Source organism: Papilio machaon, chromosome 5 (genome assembly GCF_912999745.1).
Source record: "Papilio machaon chromosome 5, ilPapMach1.1, whole genome shotgun sequence".
NCBI lineage: Eukaryota > Metazoa > Arthropoda > Insecta > Lepidoptera > Papilionidae > Papilio > Papilio machaon.
The window spans coordinates 6536746-6548942 of NC_059990.1; positions in this window are offsets into that span (position 1 = coordinate 6536746).

Consider the following 12197-nt stretch of genomic DNA (forward strand, 5'->3'; position numbering starts at 1 on the left):
GGAACGTTTAATTTAAGAAAAAGACAATTCATGTTACGACGATCAAGTCGCGAATAACCGCCCATCGAAATCGGATTGCAATAGTAATTTTTGATAATGGAAGGGAAGCTTGCGCCATTATGGGAGGATATTTCCGTTGGTATTAATTGTTCAAACTCGTCCTACATCCCAAACGAAACGGGATAGACTAGATGCGACGGAAACGACCCAACACACCTGTGAATTCGCGAATAGTTTTGTCGTCACCATCCAACTCATTAACCGATGCATTATAGTTGGCTACAATTGTTCCAGACTTTTTTACACGTCCGGTTACTAGTTACTCATTCTTATTTTCAATAAGCCACCACTTCAGATGATTGCGAATGCAATTATGAAATATCTGAGGATAATTTTAAAACAAACGATAATTTTATACAATTGAACACAGCTACTAATTGATACGAATCAATTATAGGCGAAACATGACAGTTGATAATAGAAATAAAACATCGAAATAGTGCAAAAACTGGGCACAGTCTATCTAAGCGTGTGAAGACTCAATACTCAATATTACTTATTTGCTGATTATACATACAAGCTAACTTCTTGTGTTTTACATGGCAACATAAATCTTAGTAAAGACAGGACAAAGAAAAGAGTGAGTTAGATTTGTATTTAATTTGGCAGGTTTGGCAAATTAAAAGACTTAATAACACTACACAAAATCTATCTTTTAATTTTGGAAAGTATATTTAATATGCTTAATTCTACACAAATTCAAAGTACAAAAACGAGCTTTTCTTGTTTCAACTTTCTTACATATCGTCGGTTGCAGCTGATCTTCTACACCTTCTCTGTAACATGCCTCCAGTCTGAACATGTAACATTCGGCTATCATCAACTACAGCTTTCCTGCAACCTTAAAGATCCTCAATCATATTTATCCATTGGTACTGTAGTTTAACCACTTCAAAAATATTTATATTTCAATCTATTTTATTATTAATAGTAATAAAAATCCGGTGACTTAAGTGAAAATGTCCTCGTGGCGTGATGTCTGTCGGCAACGCTCGTGCGCAATCGGCTTGCCTCGTGCGCTCGGCACGCGTCGGGCGCGCGCGCTCGTCGCACGCCGCACGCACACCGCAGCTGCCCGCCCGATTGTTTTATAAGGAAAAATATTGCCTTAAATGTATTTTTCGTGCATAATATTGCAGATTTTCAATCCAGTAAAGTTATTTGTTCTTCAGTTATTACATTTTTTGTTTTGTAATATTGCGTATTCTTCTTTCTTAGCTCTACAGCACTTTGTGAGCCTAGGCTTGGTCGATCAATTTATTAAATAGTAATATTACTTAAATCAGTAGGAATCAATTACTTTTGCGAGATATTATATGATTTTACACTTTTCATAATATTTTATGTCTAGAAGTTATTCTAAACAAGAACATAGGATTAGCCGAACGTTAAAAGTTCTACACTTTAAATTTTCTAGGAGTAATAAATTTCGAATTGCTATTCAGTGCTTATCTATACATTATTTATTGATTTAAATCTTTAACTATTGCAATAAAATGTTACTACTTAGGTACCGATATTGTCTTCTTAAAAAATGTTAACTTATAAACTGGAATCGTTAAATCGTAAGAAACGTGAGACCAATTGCAATGTTCACTGGAGCAACGGAGGGGGGGCTGTTGTCCTTGACAAAGAGTGTACAGTTGCTGGCAATAAGTGTTTGACCTAAATCCGTTCGCATAATATAGGTCATACACGTTAGGTTTGCAGAACGGTTTTCAATTTCAATTTATAACCTGTAGGCAAACCCTAGAGCATGTGAAACAACTTTACAATTATCGTTATGAGGAAACTTAGTTTTGCGTATCGGTTATTCCCGCAAAGTTAAAACGGTCATCCAAAACCTAATGTGTATGGCCTGCATAACACGTCGACGACTGGAGCTATTTTTGAATAACAACCAACTTCAAGTGGTCGCATAGCGCCAAAAACTTACTTACCGATGTACTTATAGTTTGTGTGTGTGGTAGACTTATATAATTTTGACTCTGTCTTACTAATATTATAAAGGCGAAAGTTTTTATGGATAAATGGATTTTTCATTAAAGGTATCTCCGGAATGGCTTAACGGCTCTTGATGAAATTTGACACATGTAGAACATAGGAGTAGTGGAAGAACACATAGGCTACTTATTACGTTTTTTTAAATCCGCACAGACGGAGTCGTGGGCGATAGCTAGTCGCTATATGAAAACTACAATCAATTTTAAGAATGTCTTTGTCATGATTGCTTATACAATTTTTTAAAGCTTAAAGTTAAGTATAATTTTTTTTTAAAGATAAAGTAAAACATTACATTTTTAAATGTATTGAACATAACAAGTTTTTCGTGATCACTTATTGCACCATTTTAGACGTATTTAATTAATCAGTTTCGTAGTGTCATAAATTCTCAGGCGCCTATAAAACTCTTTAATTGCCTTTAATGAATTGGCCTACGGTAGCAGGTAGGCCATACTAAAATATTCCGAATAGCATCGCCGAAAATTTCAAAAAATACTTAACAGTTATTCGATCGCAGTGTACGAATCGTCACGTTATGTTACTCGGATGACAGCGGTCTCTTAAACTTTTATTTTAATTGTGAGACCCAAATATGTGGCCTTCATGCTATAAATTATTTTTTTAGCCGGACATGTTTTGTGGTATTTCGACTACTGACCCAAATTTTAAGTTCAAAAATGCTAGCACAGTCATTATTAATACAGTTTATATTCTAGCTTTATTTACTTTAAGCAGGTTTTTATATAGATTACTTAGTTAAAAATTTAACATTAAGAGTACCTATAAAAAGTTTCAGAATTGGATTATTTGATTCTTTTTAAAAACCTAAGCATTTTAAAGGTTTGATAAATCCACGCGCAAATAAACCGTGAGAATATAAAAAAATACATAATTAAATCAATACGTTAATTTAGATAATTACTTACATAAATTTAAATAATTATGAATTTAACACACTTTTTATCGTACTATTATTATAAATGCGAATGTTTGGATGGATGTTTGTTTAAAGGTATCTCCACAACGGCTTAACAGATCTTTATGAAATTTGGCATAGATGTAGACACAGGTGGGCACAGTTAATCGAAAAGTTAACTTCGTTAATCGTTAATTCGTTAATTAAAAATTTAACTTCGTTAATCGTTAAAGCGTTAAATTCTCGAAAATTTAACGCAAGTTAAAGTTAATCGTTAACAGTTAACCATACCAAAATTGTACATACTAATTTCACACTTATTGCGGCGACACTTGTTTAAAATATCAATTTGATTAATATGAAGTAATGTATGTATAAGTAATGAAGTAAAATACTTATAAAAATTAATATAAAATTAATTTTCATTATATTAATATAAAAATTAATCGTAATTCTATAAAACATTAGTATTAGAGACAAGTATGAATGCATTAATTTCATTACGAGTGCGGAAAGCCTGTCATTGCAAAGTGTTCCGACAAATATCTACCCGACCCGAGGCGCAGCCGAAGGTGAGGGTTGACAGTTGGCACAAGTTGTAATGACAGTTCCGCCCATGTATTAAATAACTATTTTTAATACAGTTGCGAAAAAATGAAGCAATTTAATATAATAATAAAAACAATAAACTCAACTAACTAAAATGTTTGGAAAATGGCGCCAACCGTAAAAGAATACAAACAGAGATTTTTTTTTGTTTTCTTCACCCATTCTGGGTAGGCAAAGGGAACTATGCCCAAACAGTGAAGTCTTCAGTAGATTATTTTTATTGATATGAAATGAAAATGAAATTTAATGAGATGAAATAAAATGAAACCAACCTAATTCATTAAATCAAATCATTAAATATGATATTGTAACAAATTAGGAGCTTCTTTTTAGAAATATTTGCATGAATCACAAAAACTTCAATGATTTTTTTTTGTAAAAACTTCGTGGTTGATTTTTCTTTTTAAGAGACATTATTTTGACAACTGGGAAAGAGAACGCACGAGTTTGGAAAAGCTAACGAAAAAGCACGAGTAAAAAACAGTTGCTCAAAAAGTGGCGTATTGCAGGGTCGAAGAGCGTTCGGAATGTGGGCTATTACATACTCGTGCTTTTATATACTCGTAATGAAATATACTATTTCGAACCTTCTTTATATTTTGTCCTGTTGGTCACGTCTTTCCCGGACGCTCTGATGCATCACACTTGCACGCGAACTTCACATATATCAATTATCAACTCGTTCGTTCACCATTCGAGTCGCCGACAGTCGCCCAAGAGTAGTACAGTAGTTGAACTTACGAGCGTGGCGTGGCGCGTAATTTAAACAAAATGACAGCACGTCCACAAGTTTTTAATTTAACGATTAACGGACTTTTATTAACGGAAGCTGAGTTTAACGGAAGTTAACAAAAGCGTTAACACTTTTTGAAGTTAACTTAAAAGTTAATCCGTTAAGCAAAATGTTAACTTCGTTAATTAACGATTAACGGATTAACGAGTTAATGCCCAGCTCTGGATGTAGACCATAGTATGGAAGAACACATAGGCTAATTATTATGTTTTTTTTATTGCTCGCGGACGGAGTCACGGGCGACTACTAATAACTAATATATAAATAAATAAGAGTATTTTATACTTATTAACTTTGTGTTAATGTAGCAATTTAGTTGTGTTACTCGAAGCGATTTATCAGTCGCCTAGTGTCGAACGTTATCGGCTCAAGTCAAAGGGAGGCAGCGGCGAGCTATTCAAATAATTAGGTCCGATACCGCCACCGGCTCCTCTGGAATTGAACCGCATAAAAATTGTCGAGGGAACGGTCGCTACAAAAAGTGTACCAACGTGATATATCGAGCCTGCACTGAGCTCGGGCTAACATTTATACTCGTTTGACGGCTCACATCCCTACTTTGTTGGGATATTAAGTTATGCTTCGATTTAGGTAATTTCTTAGCATTACAGCTATATTTAATAGGCATCAAAATATGTTTTATAATAAGGTATATGAGAATAAATAAAAAAAAACCTATTCAGTTTTGGAAAGATTGACTGAGAATGATTGTATACGTAAATGTATTATTAAAAAAAAAATCAAAAACTAAATTTAGAAACGGTCGCAAGTTACAAATAAATATTTAGCGATTCTTAGCCAATGCTAAACTTAACTTTCATCTTTTACTTTATGTTATTAATTACATTGTTAGGGAAATAAATAACGAGCCTGTTTCCATAATGCAACACTTCAACTTAGTTGCCGGTACAAAAGCTTGATAATTGAAGATTTGTGTTCACAGAGTTCGTTCACCTAGCCAGGTGTTGAGTGACAGTCAATATTGTTACTTATCAATAAACGGAAGAAATTACGTATCTATAGGCGATAAGAAAGGTATTGTGCCGTAACTGACCTCTCATAATCCGCCCCATATTAAATTTAATTTTAATAACACTCACAATCGACTTGATTTTATCAACAGTCTCTCTCTATACAGCTGTCAAATGTATTGACTGTAATGATATCGAAAGTGATAATCCTAAAAGGAATTGAAATGTTAATGCTATGAGGTACAAAGAATTTAACCAGTCAATCTATTTCAGTGGACATCGGAATTTCAATCACATTTCACCGTAGCTTATAAAAGATTTTGTTGTTTTTGTTTGTTCGAATTTTTACTTACAAATTTACATGTTAATTAAAAATTTCCTTTATTTAAACAAAGACAGTTTTAAATTTTGACTAACTGACCCTGAGTGCAGTCTTTAAATGGTTTCTTTAACAACAGTTTTCTTGTTATAATCAACACTACGATTATTTTCTTAGTGACACTTTACGACTCTGAGTATTTAATTACGGGATTTAATATTAAGACCTGTGTAATATGTCAGTTACATTTCCTGTAGACCGGAAAAGAAAAACGTCGTTCAGAACTCTAGCTTAAATGAAGGTGCAATTAAAAAACACCACTATCCCAGTAACAATGTCGCCAGTAACAATACTTCGTAAATATGCTGACAAGCAAAGAACTAACATAGAATAAAATCTACCGAAAGTTGTATGTAAGTCTTTTCCCTATTAATCGTTATTAAATAGCAAAGAATTGGAAAAAAATCTCCATGGAGACGACTCTACGTTGTTTAGTTACTGTTGTCCGATATATACGAGTTCATCCATACTGAAATTGAACAGGATTTAATATTTCTTGATTACAATGTTTTGACCGTAACCAAAAGTAATTCTGGAATCAAATTTGCGTGATGTAATCGTGTCATACACGCTTGTGGCTAATAACCAACAATTGATATACCGGAGTTGGTAATTCATGCTTACCCAATCATTAGTTCGACGTGAAATTTGCTAATAGCATCTCAGTTTACCGAAAGCATTGAAACTGAAACTGTACTTAAGAGAATATTAAACGCTAATGTGTTGGTAGGCGATCATTACCAACAGCACCGCCCTATAGTCTGCCCTTTTGTGAAATAATCGATCATAAAGCGAATATACGGAATAATCGATACTGCAGACTTTTCCGCAATCATGCAATTATACGATAATAAAAAGTATAGTCTATACATTAATAATAATAAATAGTCTTGTTATAAATACAAACGCAATCATGTTAGTGTTTTACAACCATGAAAGTATGAGACCCTTATAATCTCTTAATGAATCGATTAATTGAATGCCAACGTTAATCATCTACGCTCAGATCTCACGTAATAAAAATATATTTCTAAACCAATCTATAAGTTTTAATATCTTAAAGGTAGCGACTTGCCGTAAACATTTTTATTTTATCTATAAACGACTCCTGAGGATATGTAATATGAGATTATTTTTGATAGCAATATTAAAAAAATCGTGTTTTGTTTTCACGAAAGCTGATTGCCTTCTATTTACAAACCGAAGATACTTGGCTAACGAGATAATCTATTCTTTAAATTTTAAGAATTTAAAAATTTATGTTGGGTTTTAACATTTTATCACTCGACGTTGTAGAACTTATCTTCAGATGACGAATATTATTTTATTTAGAAAAAAAAAATTGAGAGCATTACGTTTTGACGCTTCAAAGAGTAATCGTACTGGGAATTTTCAACCGCAAATTTCGTATTTGCATTATACTTAATTCGAAAATCAGTGACTTTTATCTATTTCTAAGTAACAGATCATCTCGGCATGATTGTGACCGCATCAATTTTCTTACCAATTTTCTGTTCCATTGCTTGGAAAGAGGTAAGGCACGAGTCAAAGTTACTGAACCGAAACAAACTTTTTTCGTTCAATACCCTTTACAGGATAACCTTGAAAATCAAACCAAGGAAAGATAATTTTAATTTCAAATAAATATTAGAATCAATACCAACTTGCTTTTAGACCAATATATACAATTTAAATTAGTCTTAACTATTCATTAATTTTTGTGTAAAACTGATACAGATTTTTCATAATTTTATCAATATTCCTTGTTTTTAGGAGACCACCGACGTTATATAACGTGTTAGTCTCTAAATAAGAGAGGTACGGTGATTAGTAGTTAGCAACAAAGTGGCTGTGTTGTTCCTGTGTTGATGTGCCGAGTACACTCGCCCTAAGTTTACGATCTCTTAGCACGCAAGCTTCTACACGGAGCCGTTGATATTGTGTCATCTATAATAATCTCGTAGAAAATACATTAAAGGCCACGTTTTTGCCATGTTTAAATAATCAGACTAATAAATTACACGCATATTATAAACGCATAGGTATTATTATAACGTAATATTGACCATCTTTTATTCTACTTAAGCGAGAAACGACAGAGTATCAAAATAAGGAAAAAATGTAGACGAGGTAATCATAAGAATTCTTGTAAACAAAATGACAAAAAATGCATGGCAGGTGTAATTTGCAATTTTTATTTATTTACGTAAGGATAGTGTTAAAGATAAAAAAGTGAATAACAATGATGGCTTAATTATTGAACGGACCGTGACGAAAGATAATGATTATAATTGTCGTTAGAGTAAAAGTGTCCGCTAGACGTAAACCGTGGAAAATTAAGTGTAGAGCAATCAGTAGCAGTAGATAATGGACGGTAGTCGCATAACGAATGAGTCAATCTGAACTAGAGATGTGGAGAGTTCACGGAACCAATTGTCGACTGTACGAATAGTTTAGGCCGATCTAATCAATCAGTTGCACGATTTGTTTGACAACTAGTTAGTAGATATTTAATATGGTCAAATAAAAAAGGTTTATCTAGAATTTATTTGATTTAGAAATCAATGAGCGGTTCTATGTTGGCCTTCCTATTAAAATTCTGAAACTAGCTTGTTTCTTCCATACTATTTTAAGTTTTATAATGTTACTAGCTGTCGCCCGCGCCTCCGTATGCGCGTAACTAAAAAAAAAACTTACATCACAGCCTAATTGTTCTCCCAGACTATGTAATATACTTTTATACCAAATTTCAGCGTGATCAGTTTAGCTGTTCTGGCGGTACCTAATAAAAAACATCCTTCTAAACATTTACATTTATAATATTTATTTTAAATGTAATACAGTTTCTTCGTTTTTTTTTTTTCATTTACATAGTTCTTAGACTACTAACAAGTCCGATGTGTTTTTTTATTCATAATATTGCGAGAAGGGTCGCAAAGGAATAAAAATTGAAGCTTAAGTTAAGTCCGGGAATATTTTCAATCAGCTCAACCGGTCGGACAACAAGTGTACGCCACGCTAAGTGAATGAAAACATTCCGAGTGGTGGTCCACAGATAGCAACTTCCATGATCGTTTTAATGACGGTGACGAATTGAATCTTCTACCGCCCACTGCTATTACATTAATGGGTTTATTACTACACATATCGGGTAAAAAAACTTGTATAAAGTACGCCTATTAGCCTATGTTATCGTAAGTGATATAACTAACGTTTTACAGGTAGTCTACTAAAATAATTACTTGTTATTATAATTCCCTTTCGCTTTATTTATTCGTATTTCGAAACCATTGCAATAATAATTGAATTATTTTATTTATTAAAACTAATCAAAAGATAATTTGTTTCTATTAAATCTTAAATTCGAAATGTTACTTTGAAATGCTCTGCTATGTAAGTTTTAATTATGTCATTACTTTTAATTCAGAGCGGACGATCGGACGATTTCTCATAAAGGCAGTCTCGTGAACAGTGTCGGATGGTAGCGGTCACGCATGCGCTACGATTAATTCAAGCCAATCAGAGGCTGATTACACGCATTATGCACTTACAAAGTGCATCTTGCTGATATTGTAGACCTTATTTTATATATGTATAGGGTGTATTTTACTCTTTATAGTCTGTGGTTTGAGAGTAAGTCTTAATAGCAGGTATCATGTGGTGTCAGAAGACTAGTACGTAACGATAGCATAAAGTCTGTCCCGCGGCGCCTTGCTTCTGTATATTTGAATAAATCTATCATTATACTACAACGGACTGTCTCAGAAATTAATAACTAGTGTACATCAAGTTGATTATTTTAAAATTGCTAGAATACCATTCTATTGTTTTTTGTATGCGCTTAAAATAAGAATTTGTAGTATAGGAGCTAGCAACGTTTTCGAGAAAGAATTTTAGGTCAGCTGATTTTGTGACATGTTGTCCTTCTTGCACTTTCGGTTAAAGTCTGGGCTATCTGGCTGGCGGTAGCGGTTGCGTTCATTACTGCGCATCCTACCTGTCCAGATAATAATCCTGGATTTTAAAAACATTTTAGAAGGCGTAATTTTTAATTTTTTGTTTTTAAATAAGTCTACCTGACATACTTTTTTTATTGCCAGACATTTTTGACAATGCTAACGATGTGCCATACGCGATTTTTTATTTTTTTTTATAAAAATTTCAAAGTATTTTATAATGTCTGTAATTTTAATATTATGTTATTTAATGATAAGAAAAACTTAAAATAAATTTGCCAGACATTAATTCGATTGTCAAGTCTTGAATTAAAATTAAAAAGTCATGAAAAGTATTGCAGTATAATGCTAGTAGTCCGAGAGAGACAGCTGAAGGTGCGAGAGAGATAGAATAAATGTTATTCATACAAAGTGATAAATAACAAAGTAATTAAAACTATTGAAGAATCATTATCGTGTGAAGAACACGAAGAAGCTGATTCTAGGATTATTTTTCATATTTGCCAGATCGATTTTGACGCAGACGTTGTTATACGCTGTTCTGATTCTGATATTTTAATTATACTTCTGGGAAATATGGATCACCTGAAAGCATCTTTGAAAATTTGGATAAATATGGGTGTTGGAAATCATCAGCGCTACATAAACATCAATGAACTACACCGAATTCTTGGTAACTCTTTATGCAAAGCTTTACCATGCTTCCACGCAATAACCGGATGTGATTACACGCCAGCTCTTTTTAGAAAAGGCAAAGTTAAGCCTTTTAAAATATTAGAAAATTCTAAAGAATACCAGTTAGCTTTTGATAATATAACTACGGATGACGAAGAAGTACTTGAAACTACGTTTGTAACCCTGGAGAAATTTATTTGTCAAATGTATGGAGTTAAAAATTGTTCCAATGTTAATGATGTTCGATTTCATTTATTTTCAAGTACGTTTAAGTCTAAAAAATCAGATGAGAACTTCGACAAAAAAATTCGAAACTTTGACTCATCCAGTTTGCCACCCTGTAAAGCGGAATTGCAACAGCATTTATTGCGGGTTCGTTACGTGACGAAAATTTGGAGAAATGCTCACTCAAAACATCCAACGTCTTTATCTCCAATGGCTTTCGGTTGGACCATTAACGGTGACAAATATGATTTTGTCTGGTTTTTGGGAGATCAATTACCATCCTCAGTTGCAGATATTATTGTTCAAAGTAAGTGTCAAATGGAATATTTATCAATAATAACTAAAATGTTTTATAACGAACAAGAAGAATTACACTGTTTATTTTTTTTTCTGTTGCAGATGATAGAGTTTTAGAAGATAACGAAAGTTCCCAAGAAGATGATATGAATGACATTGACAAAGACAGCGACGATGATGATGATGATGATTAATATTAACTATTTATAACTTACATTTAATAATAAGAACAATTTAAATAAAAAGTTTTGTTTTTTAAATTTTAATCTAATTTTATATTCCTTTTTAGGCTTAAATTTTTTTTGAAACTTGCTCTGACTAGAATGATTATTATTATTATTATTTTTCTTCATACTAATTCTGTCTCCGCCTGGCTGGTTATTATTATTATTATTATTATTATTATTACTAGCAACCCGGCCCGCTTCGCTGGGCGTCAGTCAAAATGACTAAAGTTTTTGTTATAATTTTTTATTTTATAGTGATCAATTAATTTTTAAGTTCGAGCAATTAGTTCAATACAATAATAATAAACCTAGTTTCTACATGACAAATAAAAGATTCCTACCAAATTTCAAATCTGTATTAGAAGTTACAGCGTGGAAATGGAAATTTAACGTTTTAACACCCGCCCCCGCAATCCTTATTGGGGGTGGGTTTTTGTAAAATCCGCTCTTATATCATTTCCGCATCACATATAGAAGACTCCACCTAAATTTACCGTCTGTAGGATCTACAATTTGAAAGTTAAAAATTTTCATTGTTAATATCCACCCCCGCAATCCCCTGTAGAGCGAGCTATGATAAAATTCGTTTATAGATTATTTCTATATCACTTACAGAAGATTCCTACCAAATTTGAAAGCTATTGGAGCTATAGTTTACAAACGGGAATTATTCATTGTTAACGCCCCCGCAATCCCCTTTGGGGGAGGATTTTTGAAAATTTTCTTACATACAAACCTTCTCCTAAAAATTCTGAAGACAACAAAAAAAAATTTAGCTCAATCGGTCCAGCCGTTCTCAAGTGATGCGCGGACATACATACGGCATTTAATTTTTATTAATATAGATTATTATTATTATTATTATTTCCACATATTTATTTCTTGTTTAATTTTATATATTTTTCTTAATAAAATCTTAAACAATATTAAAAAAAAATATAAAATTATTATTATTATTATTATTATTTATATAGACAGTGACAAGTAATTTACTTTTGTAATGGTTCTCTGTATCATTCTCGACTAATTTTGCAACTGTCTCTCTCGGACTACTAGCATTATACTGCAATACTTTTCATGACTTT